Source organism: Salmo trutta, chromosome 32 (assembly GCF_901001165.1).
Source record: "Salmo trutta chromosome 32, fSalTru1.1, whole genome shotgun sequence".
In the NCBI taxonomy this organism is placed as follows: Eukaryota; Metazoa; Chordata; class Actinopteri; order Salmoniformes; family Salmonidae; genus Salmo; species Salmo trutta.
Genome location: NC_042988.1, coordinates 29,534,179 through 29,555,300, shown reverse-complemented (window position 1 = coordinate 29,555,300; position 21,122 = coordinate 29,534,179). Strand labels below are relative to the sequence as shown.

The 21,122-nt window shown below is 35.8% G+C and overlaps 1 pseudogene; it reads right to left on the bottom strand.

Moving 5' to 3' along the window:
* Positions 1–21,122, bottom strand: part of LOC115170712 (centrosomal protein of 112 kDa-like) — a 185,872-nt pseudogene that overhangs the window by 156,651 nt on the left and 8,099 nt on the right.

Genomic DNA, 21,122 nt, shown 5'->3' with positions numbered 1-21,122 from the left:
TAAGTGAAATAAATTGTCTGTAAACAATTGTTGGAAAGATTACCTGTGTCATGCACAAAGTAGATATCCTAACCGACTTGCCAAAACTATAGTTTTATAACAAGAAATGTATACACGTACGTGTATGTAAACTTCCGACTTCAACTGTAAGTGACAAGATAGGACACCTCACCCTTCATGTCAGCTCTGTTTGTCCGCAAACATTTTATGAGGGGGCGTGTTCAAACATGAGACAGAGGGTGTATACAGTAAGTGTTACTGATGGTGAAAACAGTGTTCCTCCAACTCCCCCCCACCTCCTCCACTCACGGTAGCCTGTGTCTGGGCACCATACTCAGCCTTCATCTTGGCCAGCCTCTGGTTGGTGTCCTTCAGCAGCACCTGAATGTTCTCTGTTTGCTTCTTCTGCAGGTCAAACTTCTCTTGCTCCATGCTCGCCACCGCCGCGTGCAGCTGGGGGGAGGAGGGGCAACAGATACCACAGCGTCAGTCAGCCTATCACAGCTACTACGTGTGGTACCTTGGCTACCTCCACTGGCCCAGGTGTCCAATCAGAGACATTCTACTGTACCAACTCTGGCCTGTTCTGCGTCTCTCTCTCTCTGCGTCTGTCTCTCTGAGTCTGTCTCTCCCTGCGTCGCTCTCTCTCACTCACAATTTCAATAGATATATCAAGTCACCCCTTTTTCAGGGGTGAGGGACCTTATTTTAAAACCTCTTACGGATCGGTGTCCCACACACAGGACGGTTGAGCTAACATAGGCTAATGCGATTAGCTTGAGGTTGTAAGTAACAAGAACATTTCCCAGGACATAGACATATCTGATGTCAGAAAGCTTAAACTCTTGTTAATCTAACTGCACTGTCCAATTTACAGTAGCTATTACAGTGAAAGAATACCATGCTATTGTTTGAGGAGTGCACACAGTTATGAACTTGAAAAGTTATTAATAAACCAATTAGGCACATTTGGGCAGTCTTGATACAACATTTTGAACAGAAATACAATTGTTCATTGGATACATTGTACCTGGGCTGGAATAATACATGATGGCCCTTCTCTTGAATTTCAAAGATGATGATACAAAAAAAATACAAAAAAGCGCATGTTTTTTCCTTTGTATTATCTTTTACCAGATCTAATGTGCTATATTCTCATACATTAATTTCACATTTCCACAAACTTCAAAGTGTTTCCTTTCAAATGGTATCAAGAATATGCATATCCTTGCTTTAGGTCCTGAGCTACAGGCAGTTAGACTTGGGTATGTCATTTTAGGTGAACATTTAAAAAAAGGGGTGGATCCTTAAGAGGGCAGGAGAGTTCATTTTTCTCATACATCTAAGCAGAGCTTCCCATATGGATTTCACTATCACATGCTTAGTGACCCTGAACAGACAAGGGGAAATGTCATTAAGATCTCATTGAGCAGCTTAGTTAACTAGAGTTAGCGGGACTGAAAAGACAATTTAGAGAAGAAGTACTAACATAATTTTTTCTGTAAAAAAAACCACACAGGCCTGGCCGAGTGAGCCTACATAGAAATGTCTAGAATAAAGATTTCCCAGCTCTATAGTGAGCCTGGCTTGGTTGAGGTCAGCCCAGATTCCGCCCTTTCAAATCCTTCTATTGCAGCCTTCCTCAGGCTTAGGAGTGCTCAGGGGCTAAGGCTGGTTGGAAATCGACTTCAGCCCTTCAACTTTCCTTTACCTTTTTCTCACACTCGTTTTTCAGGGAGTCGGTGCTCTGATCTGACGTCTTCTTCAGCTCGCCGATCTGCTTCTCTTAGCTCTCGCGGATGACCTGGGACTCGCGCACCACGCTTTGAACTGTGGATGGAAAAACAACACACACACACACAGACAGAGAACTTAGTAAGGTCCAGCCTCAGGGGCTACACACACACAAACACACATACATACATAAATAGCGTTTGTTTCTTTCACACTACTTCAACCAAGTTCTGTGAAAGTCACATACTTTGTAGCCCTCGTCATTGTTGTTTCATATCGTATGTCAGCACTGAAAATATCTCCAATCTCCCATAGTGTCAATGGGTTAAAGCTGAGTATAGAGAACATCTGCAACTAAATCGCTCTGTGCTGGAAGTGTACTGTACAACATGCACTGTCACTAAAGAATGTGTTTATGACAAGTGTGAAATATCAGTGAGTCTCATAAACGTGCTGTTAGAAGGAGCACAGCTGGGTAGCATCGCGCCACACCAGTGGGGTCACCCCCTGTAACAGTAACACCGCGTTTAAACTTGGGTTTTACTCTGAGTGTGCAGAGACACACTGGTGTAAATATCCCCTTGAGTCTGCCTCCAGGCTCTACCCCCACCGTGACCCCACGACCTCTCACCTTTCTTCTCCAGCTTGCTCACACTCTCCTCCGATTCCTTCTGCTTGGCTCTGTACATGGTCTTCAGCTCATCGAGCTCGCCATTCTTACGGTCTAAAATCTGAAGTGGAAAAGGGGCAGGTAAATTCAACCAGTTCAAAAGTGTTGCATAATGTTTCATAGAGTTGCAAAATGTTGTATAAATAGTGTAGTTCCGGATACACCTCATATTCTGCCCTTCATTTCTGATCTACTGTTTTTGTTCAGGTGGTTATAATTCAGCTTTTCATTTCTCATCTACTGTTTTTGTTCAGGTGTTATAATTCAGCTCTTCCTTCATTTCTCATCTACTGTTTTTGTTCAGGTGGTTATAATTCAGCTCTTCATTTCTCATCTACTGTCTTTGTTCAGGTGGTTATAATTCAGCTCTTCATTTCTGATCTACTGTTTTTGTTCAGGTGGTTATAATTCAGCTCTTCATTTCTCATCTACTGTTTTTGTTCAGGTGGTTATGATTCAGCTCTTCCTTCATTTCATATCTACTGTTTTTGATCAGGTGGTTATAAATAATCTCTTCATTTCTCATCTACTGTTTTTGTTCAGGTGGTTATAATTCAGCTCTTCCTTCATTTCTCATCTACTGTTTTTGTTCAGGTGGTTATAATTCAGCTCTTCATTTCTCATCTACTGTTTTTGTTCAGGTGGTTATAATTCAGCTCTTCATTTCTCATCTACTGTTTTTGTTCAGGTGGTTATAATTCAGCTTTTCCTTCATTTCTCATCTACTGTTTTTGTTCAGGTGGTTATAATTCAGCTCTTCATTTCTCATCTACTGTTTTTGTTCAGGTGGTTATAATTCAGCTTTTCCTTCATTTCTCATCTACTGTTTTTGTTCAGGTGGTTATAATTCAGCTTTTCCTTCATTTCTCATCTACTGTTTTTGTTCAGGTGGTTATAATTCAGCTCTTCATTTCTCATCTACTGTTTTTGTTCAGGTGGTTAAAAATCAGCTCTTCATTTCTCATCTACTGTTTTTGTTCAGGTGGTTATAATTCTGCTCTTCATTTCTCATCTACTGTTTTTGTTCAGGTGGTTATAATTCAGCCCTTCATTTCTCATCTACTGTTTTTGTTCAGGTGTTATAATTCAGCTCTTCCTTCATTTCTCATCTACTGTTTTTGTTCAGGTGGTTATAATTCAGCTCTTCATTTCTCATCTACTGTCTTTGTTCAGGTGGTTATAATTCAGCTCTTCATTTCTGATCTACTGTTGTTGTTCAGGTGGTTATAATTCAGCTCTTCATTTCTCATCTACTGTTTTTGTTCAGGTGGTTATGATTCAGCTCTTCCTTCATTTCATATCTAATGTTTTTGATCAGGTGGTTATAAATAATCTCTTCATTTCTCATCTACTGTTTTTGTTCAGGTGGTTATAATTCAGCTCTTCCTTCATTTCTCATCTACTGTTTTTGTTCAGGTGGTTATAATTCAGCTCTTCATTTCTCATCTACTGTTTTTGTTCAGGTGGTTATAATTCAGCTCTTCATTTCTCATCTACTGTTTTTGTTCAGGTGGTTATAATTCAGCTTTTCCTTCATTTCTCATCTACTGTTTTTGTTCAGGTGGTTATAATTCAGCTCTTCATTTCTCATCTACTGTTTTTGTTCAGGTGGTTATAATTCAGCTTTTCCTTCATTTCTCATCTACTGTTTTTGTTCAGGTGGTTATAATTCAGCTTTTCCTTCATTTCTCATCTACTGTTTTTGTTCAGGTGGTTATAATTCAGCTTTTCCTTCATTTCTCATCTACTGTTTTTGTTCAGGTGGTTATAATTCAGCTCTTCATTTCTCATCTACTGTTTTTGTTCAGGTGGTTAAAAATCAGCTCTTCATTTCTCATCTACTGCTTTTGTTCAGGTGGTTATAATTCTGCTCTTCATTTCTCATCTACTGTTTTTGTTCAGGTGGTTATAATTCAGCTCTTCATTTCTCATCTACTGTTTTTGTTCAGGTGGTTATAATTCAGCTTTTCCTTCATTTCTCATCTACTGTTTTTGTTCAGGTGGTTATAATTCAGCTCTTCATTTCTCATCTACTGTTTTTGTTCAGGTGGTTAAAATTCAGCTCTTCATTTCTCATCTACTGTTTTTGTTCAGGTGGTTATAATTCTGCTCTTCATTTCTCATCTACTGTTTTTGCTCAGGTGGTTATAATTCAGCTCTTCATTTCTCATCTACTGTTTTTGTTCAGGTGGTTAAAATTCAGCTCTTCATTTCTCATCTACTGTTTTTGTTCAGGTGGTTAAAATTCAGCTCTTCATTTCTCATCTACTGTTTTTGTTCAGGTGGTTATAATTCAGCTCTTCCTTCATTTCTCATCTACTGTTTTTGTTCAGGTGGTTATAATTCAGCTCTTCATTTCTCATCTACTGTTTTTGTTCAGGTGGTTATAAATAATCTCTTCATTTCTCATCTACTGTTTTTGTTCAGGTGGTTATAATTCAGCTCTTCATTTCTCATCTACTGTTTTTGTTCAGGTGGTTATAATTCAGCTCTTCATTTCTCATCTACTGTTTTTGTTCAGGTGGTTATAATTCAGCTTTTCCTTCATTTCTCATCTACTGTTTTTGTTCAGGTGGTTATAATTCAGCTCTTCATTTCTCATCTACTGTTTTTGTTCAGGTGGTTAAAATTCAGCTCTTCATTTCTCATCTACTGTTTTTGTTCAGGTGGTTATAATTCTGCTCTTCATTTCTCATCTACTGTTTTTGTTCAGGTGGTTATAATTCAGCTTTTCCTTCATTTCTCATCTACTGTTTTTGTTCAGGTGGTTATAATTCAGCTCTTCATTTCACATCTAATGTTTTTGTTCAGGTGGTTAAAATTCAGCTCTTCATTTCTCATCTACTGTCTTTGTTCAGGTGTTATGATTCAGCTCTTCATTTCTCATCTACTGTCTTTGTTCAGGTGGTTATAATTCAGCCCTTCATTTCTCATCTACTGTTTTTGTTCAGGTGGTTATAATTCAGCTCTTCATTTCTCATCTACTGTTTTTGTTCAGGTGGTTATAATTCAGCTCTTCCTTCATTTCTCATCTACTGTTTTGGTTCAGGTTGTTATAATTCTGCTCTTTCCTGTGTTTCACATCTACTGTTTTTGTTCAGGTGGTTATAATTCAGCTCTCCATTTCTTATCTACTGTTTTTGTTCAGGTGGTTATAATTCAGCTCTTCATTTCTCATCTACTGTTTTTGTTCAGGTGGTTATAATTCAGCTCTTCATTTCACGTCTGTTTTTGTTCAGGTGGTTATAATTCAGCCCTTCCTTCATTTCACATCTACTGTTTTTGTTCAGGTGGTTATAATTCAGCTATTCCTTCATTTCTCATCTACTGTTTTTGTTCAGGTGGTTATAATTCAGCTTTTCCTTCATTTCTCATCTACTGTTTTTGTTCAGGTGGTTATAATTCAGCTCTTCATTTCTCATCTACTGTTTTTGTTCAGGTGGTTAAAATTCAGCTCTTCATTTCTCATCTACTGTTTTTGTTCAGGTGGTTATAATTCAGCTCTTCATTTCTCATCTACTGTTTTTGTTCAGGTGTTTATAATTCAGCTCTTCATTTCTCATCTACTGTTTTTGTTCAGGTGGTTATAATTCAGCTCTTCATTTCTCATCTACTGTTTGTGTTCAGGTGGTTAAAATTCAGCTCTTCATTTCTCATCTACTGTTTTTGTTCAGGTGGTTATAATTCAGCTCTTCCTTCATTTCTCATCTACTGTTTTTGTTCAGGTGGTTATAATTCAGCTCTTCATTTCTCATCTACTGTTTTTGTTCAGGTGGTTATAAATAATCTCTTCATTTCTCATCTACTGTTTTTGTTCAGGTGGTTATAATTCAGCTCTTCATTTCTCATCTACTGTTTTTGTTCAGGTGGTTATAATTCAGCTCTTCATTTCTCATCTACTGTTTTTGTTCAGGTGGTTATAATTCAGCTTTTCCTTCATTTCTCATCTACTGTTTTTGTTCAGGTGGTTATAATTCAGCTCTTCATTTCTCATCTACTGTTTTTGTTCAGGTGGTTAAAATTCAGCTCTTCATTTCTCATCTACTGTTTTTGTTCAGGTGGTTATAATTCTGCTCTTCATTTCTCATCTACTGTTTTTGTTCAGGTGGTTATAATTCTGCTCTTCATTTCTCATCTACTGTTTTTGTTCAGGTGGTTATAATTCAGCTCTTCATTTCTCATCTAATGTTTTTGTTCAGGTGGTTAAAATCCAGCTCTTCATTTCTCATCTACTGTTTTTGTTCAGGTGGTTATAATTCATCTCTTCATTTCTCATCTACTGTCTTTTTTCAGGTGGTTATGATTCAGCTCTTCATTTCTCATCTACTGTTTTTGTTCAGGTGGTTATAATTCAGCTCTTCATTTCTCATCTACTGTCTTTGTTCAGGTGGTTATAATTCAGCTCTTCATTTCTCATCTACTGTTTTTGTTCAGGTGGTTATAAATCAGCCCTTCCTTCATTTCTCATCTACTGTCTTTGTTCAGGTTGTTTTAATTCAGCTCTTCATTTCACATCTACTGTTTTTGTTCAGGTGGTTATAATTCAGCCCTTCCTTAATTTCTCATCTACTGTCTTTGTTCAGGTGGTTATAAATTAGCCCTTCCTTCATTTCTCATCTACTGTCTTTGTTCAGGTGGTTATAATTCAGCTCTTCCTTCATTTCTCATCTACTGTTTTTGTTCAGGTGGTTATAATTCAGCTCTTCATTTCACATCTACTGTTTTTGTTCAGGTGGTTATAATTCAGCTCTTCATTTCTTATCTACTGTTTTTGTTCAGGTGGTTAAAATTCAGCTCTTCATTTCTCATCTACTGTTTTTGTTCAGGTGGTTATAATTCAGCTATTCCTTCATTTCTCATCTACTGTCTTTGTTCAGGTGGTTATAATTCAGCTCTTCATTTCACATCTACTGTTTTTGTTCAGGTGGTTATAATTCAGCGCTTCCTTCATTTCTGATCTACTGTTTTTGTTCAGGTGGTTATAATTCAGCTCCTCATTTCTAATCTACTGTTTTTGTTCAGGTGGTTATAATTCAGCTCCTCATTTCTCATCTACTGTTTTTGTTCAGGTGGTTATAATTCAGCTCTTCATTTCTGATCTACTGTTTTTGTTCAGGTGGTTATAATTCAGCTCTTCATTTCTCATCTACTGTTTTTGTTCAGGTGGTTATGATTCAGCTCTTCCTTCATTTCATATCTACTGTTTTTGATCAGGTGGTTATAAATAATCTCTTCATTTCTCATCTACTGTTTTTGTTCAGGTGGTTATAATTCAGCTCTTCCTTCATTTCTCATCTACTGTTTTTGTTCAGGTGGTTATAATTCAGCTCTTCATTTCTCATCTACTGTTTTTGTTCAGGTGGTTATAATTCAGCTCTTCATTTCTCATCTACTGTTTTTGTTCAGGTGGTTATAATTCAGCTTTTCCTTCATTTCTCATCTACTGTTTTTGTTCAGGTGGTTATAATTCAGCTCTTCATTTCTCATCTACTGTTTTTGTTCAGGTGGTTATAATTCAGCTTTTCCTTCATTTCTCATCTACTGTTTTTGTTCAGGTGGTTATAATTCAGCTTTTCCTTCATTTCTCATCTACTGTTTTTGTTCAGGTGGTTATAATTCAGCTTTTCCTTCATTTGTCATCTACTGTTTTTGTTCAGGTGGTTATAATTCAGCTCTTCATTTCTCATCTACTGTTTTTGTTCAGGTGGTTAAAATTCAGCTCTTCATTTCTCATCTACTGTTTTTGTTCAGGTGGTTATAATTCTGCTCTTCATTTCTCATCTACTGTTTTTGTTCAGGTGGTTATAATTCAGCTCTTCATTTCTCATCTACTGTTTTTGTTCAGGTGGTTATAATTCAGCTTTTCCTTCATTTCTCATCTACTGTTTTTGTTCAGGTGGTTATAATTCAGCTCTTCATTTCTCATCTACTGTTTTTGTTCAGGTGGTTAAAATTCAGCTCTTCATTTCTCATCTACTGTTTTTGTTCAGGTGGTTATAATTCAGCTCTTCATTTCTCATCTACTGTTTTTGTTCAGGTGTTTATAATTCAGCTCTTCATTTCTCATCTACTGTTTTTGTTCAGGTGGTTATAATTCAGCTCTTCATTTCTCATCTACTGTTTGTGTTCAGGTGGTTAAAATTCAGCTCTTCATTTCTCATCTACTGTTTTTGTTCAGGTGGTTATAATTCAGCTCTTCCTTCATTTCTCATCTACTGTTTTTGTTCAGGTGGTTATAATTCAGCTCTTCATTTCTCATCTACTGTTTTTGTTCAGGTGGTTATAAATAATCTCTTCATTTCTCATCTACTGTTTTTGTTCAGGTGGTTATAATTCAGCTCTTCATTTCCCATCTACTGTTTTTGTTCAGGTGGTTATAATTCAGCTCTTCATTTCTCATCTACTGTTTTTGTTCAGGTGGTTATAATTCAGCTCTTCATTTCTCATCTACTGTTTTTGTTCAGGTGGTTATAATTCAGCTCTTCATTTCTCATCTACTGTTTTTGTTCAGGTGGTTAAAATTCAGCTCTTCATTTCTCATCTACTGTTTTTGTTCAGGTGGTTATAATTCTGCTCTTCATTTCTCATCTACTGTTTTTGTTCAGGTGGTTATAATTCAGCTTTTCCTTCATTTCTCATCTACTGTTTTTGTTCAGGTGGTTATAATTCAGCTCTTCATTTCTCATCTAATGTTTTTGTTCAGGTGGTTAAAATCCAGCTCTTCATTTCTCATCTACTGTTTTTGTTCAGGTGGTTATAATTCAGCTCTTCATTTCTCATCTACTGTCTTTGTTCAGGTGGTTATGATTCAGCTCTTCATTTCTCATCTACTGTTTTTGTTCAGGTGGTTATAATTCAGCTCTTCATTTCTCATCTACTGTTTTTGTTCAGGTGGTAATAATTCAGCTCTTCATTTCTCATCTACTGTCTTTGTTCAGGTGTTATGATTCAGCTCTTCATTTCTCATCACCTGTCTTTGTTCAGGTGGTTATAATTCAGCCCTTCATTTCTCATCTACTGTTTTTGTTCAGGTGGTTATAATTCAGCTCTTCATTTCTCATCTACTGTTTTTGTTCAGGTGGTTATAATTCAGCTCTTCCTTCATTTCTCATCTACTGTTTTGGTTCAGGTTGTTATAATTCTGCTCTTTCCTGTGTTTCACATCTACTGTTTTTGTTCAGGTGGTTATAATTCAGCTCTCCATTTCTTATCTACTGTTTTTGTTCAGGTGGTTATAATTCAGATCTTCATTTCTCATCTACTGTTTTTGTTCAGGTGGTTATAAATAATCTCTTCATTTCTCATCTACTGTTTTTGTTCAGGTGGTTATAATTCAGCTCTTCATTTCTCATCTACTGTTTTTGTTCAGGTGGTTATAATTCAGCTCTTCCTTCATTTCTCATCTACTGTTTTGGTTCAGGTTGTTATAATTCTGCTCTTTCCTGTGTTTCACATCTACTGTTTTTGTTCAGGTGGTTATAATTCAGCTCTCCATTTCTTATCTACTGTTTTTGTTCAGGTGGTTATAATTCAGCTCTTCATTTCTCATCTACTGTTTTTGTTCAGGTGGTTATAATTCAGCTCTTCATTTCACGTCTGTTTTTGTTCAGGTGGTTATAATTCAGCCCTTCCTTCATTTCACATCTACTGTTTTTGTTCAGGTGGTTATAATTCAGCTATTCCTTCAATTCTCATCCACTGTTTTTGTTCAGGTGGTTATAATTAAGCTCTTCATTTCTCATCTACTGTTTTTGTTCAGGTGGTTATAATTCAGCTCTTCATTTATCATCTACTGTTTTTGTTCAGGTGGTTATAATTCAGCTCTTCATTTCTCATCTACTGTTTTTGTTCAGGTGGGTATAATTCAGCTCTTCATTTCTCATCTACTGTTTTTGTTCAGGTGGTTATAATTCAGCTCTTCATTTCTCATCTACTGTCTTTGTTCAGGTGTTATAATTCAGCTCTTCGTTCATTTCTCATCTACTGTTTTTGTTCAGGTGGTTATAATTCAGCTCTTCATTTCTCATCTACTGTCTTTGTTCAGGTTTTATAATTCAGCTCTTCCTTCATTTCTCATCTACTGTTTTTGTTCAGGTGGTTATAATTCAGTTCTTCATTTTTCATCTACGGTCTTTGCTCAGGTAGTTATAATTCAGCTCTTCATTTCTCATCTACTGTCTTTGTTCAAGTGGTTATGATTCAGCTCTTCATTTCTCATCTACTGTTTTTGTTCAGGTGGTTATAAATAATCTCTTCATTTCTCATCTACTGTTTTTGTTCAGGTGGTTATAATTCAGCTCTTCCTTCATTTCTCATCTACTGTTTTTGTTCAGGTGGTTATAATTCAGCTCTTCATTTCACATCTACTGTTTTTGTTCAGGTGGTTAAAATTCAGCTCTTCATTTCTCATCTACTGTTTTTGTTCAGGTGGTTATAATTCAGCTATTCCTTCATTTCTCATCTACTGTCTTTGTTCAGGTGGTTATAATTCAGCTCTTCATTTCACATCTACTGTTTTTGTTCAGGTGGTTATAATTCAGCTCTTCATTTCTCATCTACTGTTTTTGTTCAAGTGGTTATAATTCAGCTCCTCATTTCTAATCTACTGTTTTTGTTCAGGTGGTTATAATTCAGCTCCTCATTTCTCATCTACTGTTTTTGTTCAGGTGGTTATAATTAAGCTCTTCATTTCTCATCTACTGTCTTTGTTCAGGTGGTTATAATTCAGCTCTTCATTTCTCATCTACTGTTTTTGTTCAGGTGGTTATAAATCAGCCCTTCCTTCATTTCTCATCTACTGTCTTTGTTCAGGTTGTTATAATTCAGCTCTTCATTTCACATCTACTGTTTTTGTTCAGGTGGTTATAATTCAGCCCTTCCTTAATTTCTCATCTACTGTCTTTGTTCAGGTGGTTATAATTTAGCCCTTCCTTCATTTCTCATCTACTGTCTTTGTTCAGGTGGTTATAATTCAGCTCTTCCTTCATTTCTCATCTACTGTTTTTGTTCAGGTGGTTATAATTCAGCTCTTCATTTCACATCTACTGTTTTTGTTCAGGTGGTTATAATTCAGCTCTTCATTTCTCATCTACTGTTTTTGTTCAGGTGGTTATAATTCAGTTCTTCATTTCTCATCTACGGTCTTTGCTCAGGTAGTTATAATTCAGCTCTTCATTTCTCATCTACTGTCTTTGTTCAAGTGGTTATGATTCAGCTCTTCATTTCTCATCTACTGTTTTTGTTCAGGTGGTTATAAATAATCTCTTCATTTCTCATCTACTGTTTTTGTTCAGGTGGTTATAATTCAGCTCTTCCTTCATTTCTCATCTACTGTTTTTGTTCAGGTGGTTATAATTCAGCTCTTCATTTCACATCTACTGTTTTTGTTCAGGTGGTTAAAATTCAGCTCTTCATTTCTCATCTACTGTTTTTGTTCAGGTGGTTATAATTCAGCTATTCCTTCATTTCTCATCTACTGTCTTTGTTCAGGTGGTTATAATTCAGCTCTTCATTTCACATCTACTGTTTTTGTTCAGGTGGTTATAATTCAGCTCTTCATTTCTCATCTACTGTTTTTGTTCAAGTGGTTATAATTCAGCTCCTCATTTCTAATCTACTGTTTTTGTTCAGGTGGTTATAATTCAGCTCCTCATTTCTCATCTACTGTTTTTGTTCAGGTGGTTATAATTAAGCTCTTCATTTCTCATCTACTGTCTTTGTTCAGGTGGTTATAATTCAGCTCTTCATTTCTCATCTACTGTTTTTGTTCAGGTGGTTATAAATCAGCCCTTCCTTCATTTCTCATCTACTGTCTTTGTTCAGGTTGTTATAATTCAGCTCTTCATTTCACATCTACTGTTTTTGTTCAGGTGGTTATAATTCAGCCCTTCCTTAATTTCTCATCTACTGTCTTTGTTCAGGTGGTTATAATTTAACCCTTCCTTCATTTCTCATCTACTGTCTTTGTTCAGGTGGTTATAATTCAGCTCTTCCTTCATTTCTCATCTACTGTTTTTGTTCAGGTGGTTATAATTCAGCTCTTCATTTCACATCTACTGTTTTTGTTCAGGTGGTTATAATTCAGCTCCTCATTTCTCATCTACTGTTTTTGTTCAGGTGGTTAAAATTCAGCTCTTCATTTCTCATCTACTGTTTTTGTTCAGGTGGTTATAATTCAGCTATTCCTTCATTTCTCATCTACTGTCTTTGTTCAGGTGGTTATAATTCAGCTCTTCATTTCACATCTACTGTTTTTGTTCAGGTGGTTATAATTCAGCGCTTCCTTCATTTCTGATCTACTGTTTTTGTTCAGGTGGTTATAATTCAGCTCCTCATTTCTAATCTACTGTTTTTGTTCAGGTGGTTATAATTCAGCTCCTCATTTCTCATCTACTGTTTTTGTTCAGGTGGTTATAATTCAGCTCTTCATTTCTCATCTACTGTCTTTGTTCAGGTGATTATAATTCAGCTCTTCATTTCTCATCTACTGTTTTTGTTCAGGTGGTTATAAATCAGCTCTTCATTTCTCATCTACTGTTTTTGTTCAGGTGGTTATAATTCAGCTCTTCATTTCACGTCTGTTTTTGTTCAGGTGGTTATAATTCAGTTCTTCCTTCATTTCACATCTACTGTTTTGTTCAGGTGGTTATAATTCAGCTCTTCCTTCATTTCTCATCTACTGTTTTTGTTCAGGTGGTTATAATTAAGCTCTTCATTTCTCATCTACTGTTTTTGTTCAGGTGGTTATAATTCAGCTCTTCATTTCTCATCTACTGTTTTTGTTCAGGTGGTTATAAATAATCTCTTCATTTCTCATCTACTGTTTTTGTTCAGGTGGTTATAATTCAGCTCTTCATTTCTCATCTACTTTTTTTGTTCAGGTGGTTATAATTCAGCTCTTCATTTCTCATCTACTGTTTTTGTTCAGGTGGTTATAATTCAGCTTTTCCTTCATTTCTCATCTACTGTTTTTGTTCAGGTGGTTATAATTCAGCTCTTCATTTCTCATCTACTGTTTTTGTTCAGGTGGTTAAAATTCAACTCTTCATTTCTCATCTACTGTTTTTGTTCAGGTGGTTATAATTCAGCTTTTCCTTCATTTCTCATCTACTGTTTTTGTTCAGGTGGTTATAATTCAGCTTTTCCTTCATTTCTCATCTACTGTTTTTGTTCAGGGGGTTATAATTCAGCTCTTCATTTCTCATCTAATGTTTTTGTTCAGGTGGTTAAAATTCAGCTCTTCATTTCTCATCTACTGTTTTTGTTCAGGTGGTTATAATTAAGCTCTTCATTTCTCATCTACTGTTTTTGTTCAGGTGGTTATAATTCAGCTCTTCATTTCTCATCTACTGTTTTTGTTCAGGTGGTTATAATTCAGCTCTTCATTTCTCATCTACTGTTTTTGTTCAGGTGGTTATAATTCAGCTCTTCCTTCATTTCTCATCTACTGTTTTTGTTCAGGTGGTTATAATTCAGCTCTTCATTTCTCATCTACTGTCTTTGTTCAGGTGTTATAATTCAGCTCTTCCTTCATTTCTCATCTACTGTTTTTGTTCAGGTGGTTATAATTCAGCTCTTCATTTCTCATCTACTGTCTTTGTTCAGGTGTTATAATTCAGCTCTTCCTTCATTTCTCATCTACTGTTTTTGTTCAGGTGGTTATAATTCAGCTCTTCATTTCTCATCTACGGTCTTTGCTCAGGTAGATATAATTCAGCTCTTCATTTCTCATCTACTGTCTTTGTTCAGGTGGTTATAATTCAGCTCTTCATTTCTCATCTACGGTCTTTGCTCAGGTAGTTATAATTCAGCTCTTCATTTCTCATCTACTGTCTTTGTTCAGGTGGTTATGATTCAGCTCTTCATTTCTCATCTACTGTTTTTGTTCAGGTGGTTATAAATAATCTCTTCATTTCTCATCTACTGTTTTTGTTCAGGTGGTTATAATTCAGCTCTTCCTTCATTTCTCATCTACTGTTTTTGTTCAGGTGGTTATAATTCAGCTCTTCATTTCACATCTACTGTTTTTGTTCAGGTGGTTAAAATTCAGCTCTTCATTTCTCATCTACTGTTTTTGTTCAGGTGGTTATAATTCAGCTATTCCTTCATTTCTCATCTACTGTCTTTGTTCAGGTGGTTATAATTCAGCTCTTCATTTCACATCTACTGTTTTTGTTCAGGTGGTTATAATTCAGCTCTTCATTTCTCATCTACTGTTTTTGTTCAAGTGGTTATAATTCAGCTCCTCATTTCTAATCTACTGTTTTTGTTCAGGTGGTTATAATTCAGCTCCTCATTTCTCATCTACTGTTTTTGTTCAGGTGGTTATAATTCAGCTCTTCATTTCTCATCTACTGTCTTTGTTCAGGTGGTTATAATTCAGCTCTTCATTTCTCATCTACTGTTTTTGTTCAGGTGGTTATAAATCAGCCCTTCCTTCATTTCTCATCTACTGTCTTTGTTCAGGTTGTTATAATTCAGCTCTTCATTTCACATCTACTGTTTTTGTTCAGGTGGTTATAATTCAGCCCTTCCTTAATTTCTCATCTACTGTCTTTGTTCAGGTGGTTATAATTTAGCCCTTCCTTCATTTCTCATCTACTGTCTTTGTTCAGGTGGTTATAATTCAGCTCTTCCTTCATTTCTCATCTACTGTTTTTGTTCAGGTGGTTATGATTCAGCTCTTCATTTCTCATCTACGGTCTTTGCTCAGGAAGATATAATTCAGCTCTTCATTTCTCATCTACTGTCTTTGTTCAGGTGGTTATAATTCAGCTCTTCATTTCTCATCTACGGTCTTTGCTCAGGTAGTTATAATTCAGCTCTTCATTTCTCATCTACTGTCTTTGTTCAGGTGGTTTAATTCAGCTCTTCATTTCTCATCTACTGTTTTTGTTCAGGTGGTTATAATTCAGCTCTTCATTTCTCATCTACTGTTTTTTGTTCAGGTGGTTATAATTCAGCTCTTCCTTCATTTCTCATCTACTGTTTTTGTTCAGGTGGTTATAATTCAGCTCTTCATTTCTCATCTACTGTTTTGTTCAGGTGGTTATAATTCAGCTCTTCATTTCTCATCTACTGTTTTTGTTCAGGTGGTTATAATTCAGCTCTTCATTTCTCATCTACTGTTTTGTTCAGGTGGTTATAATTCAGCTCTTCATTTCTCATCTACTGTTTTTGTTCAGGTGGTTATAATTCAGCTCTTCATTTCTCATCTATTGTTTTTGTTCAGGTGGTTATAACTCAGCTCTTCATTTCTCATCTACTGTTTTTGTTCAGGTGGTTATGATTCAGCTCTTCCTTCATTTCTCATCCTCTGTCTTTGTTCAGGTGGTTATAATTCAGCTCTTCATTTCTCATCTACTGTTTTTGTTCAGGTGGTTTAATTCAGCTCTTCCTTCATTTCTCATCTACTGTTTTGGTTCAGGTGGTTGTGATTCAGCACTTCATTTCTCATCTACTGTCTTTGTTCAGGTGGTTATAATTCAGCTCTTCATTTATCATCTACTGTTTTTGTTCAGGTGGTTATAATTCAGCTCTTAATTTCTCATCTACTGTTTTTGTTCAGGTGGTTATAATTCAGCTCTTCATTTCTCATCTACTGTTTTTGTTCAGGTGGTTATAATTCAGCTCTTCCTTCATTTCTCATCTACTGTCTTTGTTCAGGTGGTTATAATTCAGCTTTTCATTTCTCATCTACTGTTTTTGTTCAGGTTGTTATGATTTAGCTCTTCATTTCTCATCTATTGTCGTTGTTCAGGTGTTATAATTCAGCTCTTCATTTCTCATCTAAGGTTTTTGTTCAGGTGGTTATAATTCAGCTCTTCATTTCTCATCTACTGTCTTTGTTCAGGTGTTATAATTCAGCTCTTCATTTCTCATCTAAGGTTTTTGTTCAGGTGGTTATAATTCAGCTCTTCATTTCTCATCTACTGTCTTTGTTCAGGTGGTTATAATTCAGCTCTTCCTTCATTTCTCATCTACTGTTTTGGTTCAGGTGGTTGTGATTCAGCACTTCATTTCTCATCTACTGTCTTTGTTCAGGTGGTTATAATTCAGCTCTTCATTTGTCATCTACTGTCTTTGTTCAGGTGGTTATCATTCAGCTCTTCATTTCTCATCTACTGTCTTTGTTCAGGTGGTTATAATTCAGCTCTTCATTTATCATCTACTGTTTTTGTTCAGGTGGTTATAATTCAGCTCTTCATTTCTCATCTACTGTTTTTGTTCAGGTGGTTATAATTCAGCTCTTCATTTCTCATCTACTGTTTTTGTTCAGGTGGTTATAATTCAGCTCTTCCTTAATTTCTCATCTACTGTCTTTGTTCAGGTGGTTATAATTCAGCTCTTCATTTCTCATCTACTGTTTTTGTTCAGGTGGTTATAATTCAGCTTTTCCTTCATTTCTCATCTACTGTTTTTGTTCAGGTGGTTTAATTCAGCTCTTCATTTGTCATCTACTGTTTTTGTTCAGGTGGTTATAATTCAGCTCTTCATTTCTCATCTACTGTTTTTGTTCAGGTGGTTTAATTCAGCTCTTCGTTTCTCATCTACTGTTTTTGTTCAGGTGGTTATAATTCAGCTCTTCATTTCTCATCCATTGTTTTTGTTCAGGGGGTTATAATTCAGCTCTTCATTTCTCATCTACTGTTTTTGTTCAGGTGGTTATAATTCAGCTCTTCATTTCTCATCTACTGTTTTTGTTCAGGTGTTATAATTCAGCTCTTCATTTCTCATCTACTGTCTTTGTTCAGGTGGTTATAATTAAGCTCTTCATTTCTCATCTACTGTTTTTGTTCAGGTGGTTATAATTCAGCTCTTCATTTCTCATCCATTGTTTTTGTTCAGGTGGTTATAATTCAGCTCTTCATTTCTCATCTACTGTTTTTGTTCAGGTGGTTATAATTCAGCTCTTCATTTCTCATCTACTGTTTTTGTTCAGGTGGTTATGATTCAGCTCTTCCTTCATTTCTCATCCTCTGTCTTTGTTCAGGTGGTTATAATTCAGCTCTTCATTTCTCATCTACTGTTTTTGTTCAGGTGGTTTAATTCAGCTCTTCCTTCATTTCTCATCTACTGTTTTGGTTCAGGTGGTTGTGATTCAGCACTTCATTTCTCATCTACTGTCTTTGTTCAGGTGGTTATAATTCAGCTCTTCATTTCTCATCTACTGTCTTTGTTCAGGTGGTTATCATTCAGCTCTTCATTTCTCATCTACTGTCTTTGTTCAGGTGGTTATCATTCAGCTCTTCATTTCTCATCTACTGTCTTTGTTCAGGTGGTTATAATTCAGCACTTCATTTCACATCTACTGTTATTGTTCAGGTGGTTATAATTCAGCTCTTCATTTCTCATCTACTGTTTTTGTTAAGGTGGTTATAATTCAGCTCTTCATTTCTCATCTACTGTTTTTGTTCAGGTGGTTATAATTCAGCTCTTCCTTCATTTGTCATCTACTGTCTTTGTTCAGGTGGTTATAATTCAGCTCTTCATTTCTCATCTACTGTCTTTGTTCAGGTGGTTATAATTCAGCTCTTAATTTCTCATCTACTGTTTTTGTTCAGGTGGTTATAATTCAGCTCTTCATTTCTCATCTACTGTTTTTGTTCAGGTGGTTATAATTCAGCTCTTCATTTCTCATCTACTGTTTTTGTTCAGGTGGTTAAAATTCAGCTCTTCATTTCTCATCTACTGTTTTTGTTCAGGTGGTTATACTTCAGCTCTTCATTTCTCATCTACTGTTTTTGTTCAGGTGGTTATAATTCAGCTCTTCATTTCTCATCTACTGTTTTTGTTCAGGTGGTTATAATTCAGCTCTTCATTTCTCATCTACTGTTTTTGTTCAGGTGGTTATAATTCAGCTCTTCATTTCTCATCTACTGTTTTTGTTCAGGTGGTTATAATTCAGCTCTTCATTTCATGTCTGTTTTTGTTCAGGTGGTTATAATTCAGCCCTTCCTTCATTTCACATCTACTGTTTTTGTTCAGGTGGTTATAATTCAGCTCTTCATTTCACATCTACTGTTATTGTTCAGGTGGTTATAATTCAGCTCTTCATTTCTCATCTACTGTTTTTGTTCAGGTGGTTATAATTCAGCTCTTCATTTCTCATCTACTGTTTTTGTTCAGGTGGTTATAATTCAGCTCTTCCTTCATTTCTCATCTACTGTCTTTGTTCAGGTGGTTATAATTCAGCTCTTCATTTCTCATCTACTGTCTTTGTTCAGGTGGTTATAATTCAGCTCTTAATTTCTCATCTACTGTTTTTGTTCAGGTGGTTATAATTCAGCTCTTCATTTCTCATCTACTGTTTTTGTTCAGGTGGTTATAATTCAGCTCTTCATTTCTCATCTACTGTTTTTGTTCAGGTGGTTATACTTCAGCTCTTCATTTCTCATCTACTGTTTTTGTTCAGGTGGTTATAATTCAGCTCTTCATTTCTCATCTACTGTTTTTGTTCAGGTGGTTATACTTCAGCTCTTCATTTCTCATCTACTGTTTTTGTTCAGGTGGTTATAATTCAGCTCTTCATTTCTCATCTACTGTTTTTGTTCAGGTGGTTATACTTCAGCTCTTCATTTCTCATCTACTGTTTTTGTTCAGGTGGTTATAATTCAGCTCTTCATTTCTCATCTACTGTTTTTGTTCAGGTGGTTATAATTCAGCTCTTCATTTCTCATCTACTGTTTTTGTTCAGGTGGTTATAATTCAGCTCTTCATTTCTCATCTACTGTTTTTGTTCAGGTGGTTATAATTCAGCTCTTCATTTCATGTCTGTTTTTGTTCAGGTGGTTATAATTCAGCCCTTCCTTCATTTCACATCTACTGTTTTTGTTCAGGTGGTTATAATTCAGCTCTTCATTTCTCATCTACTGTTTTTGTTCAGGTGGTTATAATTCAGCTCTTCATTTCTCATCTACTGTTTTTGTTCAGGTGGTTATGATTCAGCTCTTCCTTCATTTCTCATCTACTGTCTTTGTTCAGGTGTTTATAATTCAGCTCTTCATTTCTCATCTACTGTTTTTGTTCAGGTGGTTTAATTCAGCTCTTCATTTCTCATCTACTGTTTTTGTTCAGGTGGTTATAATTCAGCTCTTCATTTCTCATCTACTGTTTTTGTTCAGGTGGTTATAATTCAGCTCTTCCTTCATTTCTCATCTACTGTCTTTGTTCAGGTGGTTATAATTCAGCTCTTCATTTCTAATCTACTGTTTTTGTTCAGGTGGTTATAATTCAGCTCTTCATTTCTCATCTACTGTTTTTGTTCAGGTGGTTATAATTCAGCTCTTCATTTCTCATCTACTGTTTTTGTTCAGGTGTTATAATTCAGCTCTTCATTTCTCATCTACTGTCTTTGTTCAGGTGGTTATAATTCAGCTCTTCATTTCTCATCTACTGTTTTTGTTCAGGTGGTTATAATTCAGCTCTTCATTTCTCATCTATTGTTTTTGTTCAGGTGGTTATAACTCAGCTCTTCATTTCTCATCTACTGTTTTTGTTCAGGTGGTTATAATTCAGCTCTTCATTTCTCATCTACTGTTTTTGTTCAGGTGGTTATGATTCAGCTCTTCCTTCATTTCTCATCCTCTGTCTTTGTTCAGGTGGTTATAATTCAGCTCTTCATTTCTCATCTACTGTTTTTGTTCAGGTGGTTTAATTCAGCTCTTCATTTCTCATCTACTGTATTTGTTCAGGTGGTTATAATTCAGCTCTTCATTTCTCATCTACTGTTTTTGTTCAGGTGGTTATAATTGAGCTCTTCCTTCATTTCTCATCTACTGTCTTTGTTCAGGTGGTTATAATTCAGCTCTTCATTTCTCATCTACTGTTTTTGTTCAGGTGGTTATAATTCAGCTCTTCATTTCTCATCTACTGTTTTTGTTCAGGTGGTTATAATTCAGCTCTTCATTTCTCATCTACTGTTTTTGTTCAGGTGGTTATGATTCAGCTCTTCCTTCATTTCTCATCTACTGTCTTTGTTCAGGTGGTTATAATTCAGCTCTTCATTTCTCATCTACTGTTTTTGTTCAGGTGGTTTAATTCAGCTCTTCATTTCTCATCTACTGTTTTTGTTCAGGTGGTTATAATTCAGCTCTTCATTTCTCATCTACTGTTTTTGTTCAGGTGGTTATAATTCAGCTCTTCCTTCATTTCTCATCTACTGTCTTTGTTCAGGTGGTTATAATTCAGCTCTTCATTTCTCATCTACTGTTTTTGTTCAGGTGGTTATAATTCAGCTCTTCATTTCTCATCTACTGTTTTTGTTCAGGTGGTTATAATTCAGCTCTTCATTTCTCATCTACTGTTTTTGTTCAGGTGTTATAATTCAGCTCTTCATTTCTCATCTACTGTCTTTGTTCAGGTGGTTATAATTCAGCTCTTCATTTCTCATCTACTGTTTTTGTTCAGGTGGTTATAATTCAGCTCTTCATTTCTCATCTACTGTTTTTGTTCAGGTGGTTATAATTCAGCTCTTCATTTCTCATCTACTGTTTTTGTTCAGGTGGTTATAATTCAGCTCTTCATTTCTCATCTACTGTTTTTGTTCAGGTGGTTATGATTCAGCTCTTCCTTCATTTCTCATCCTCTGTCTTTGTTCAGGTGGTTATAATTCAGCTCTTCATTTCTCATCTACTGTTTTTGTTCAGGTGGTTTAATTCAGCTCTTCATTTCTCATCTACTGTTTTTGTTCAGGTGGTTATAATTCAGCTCTTCATTT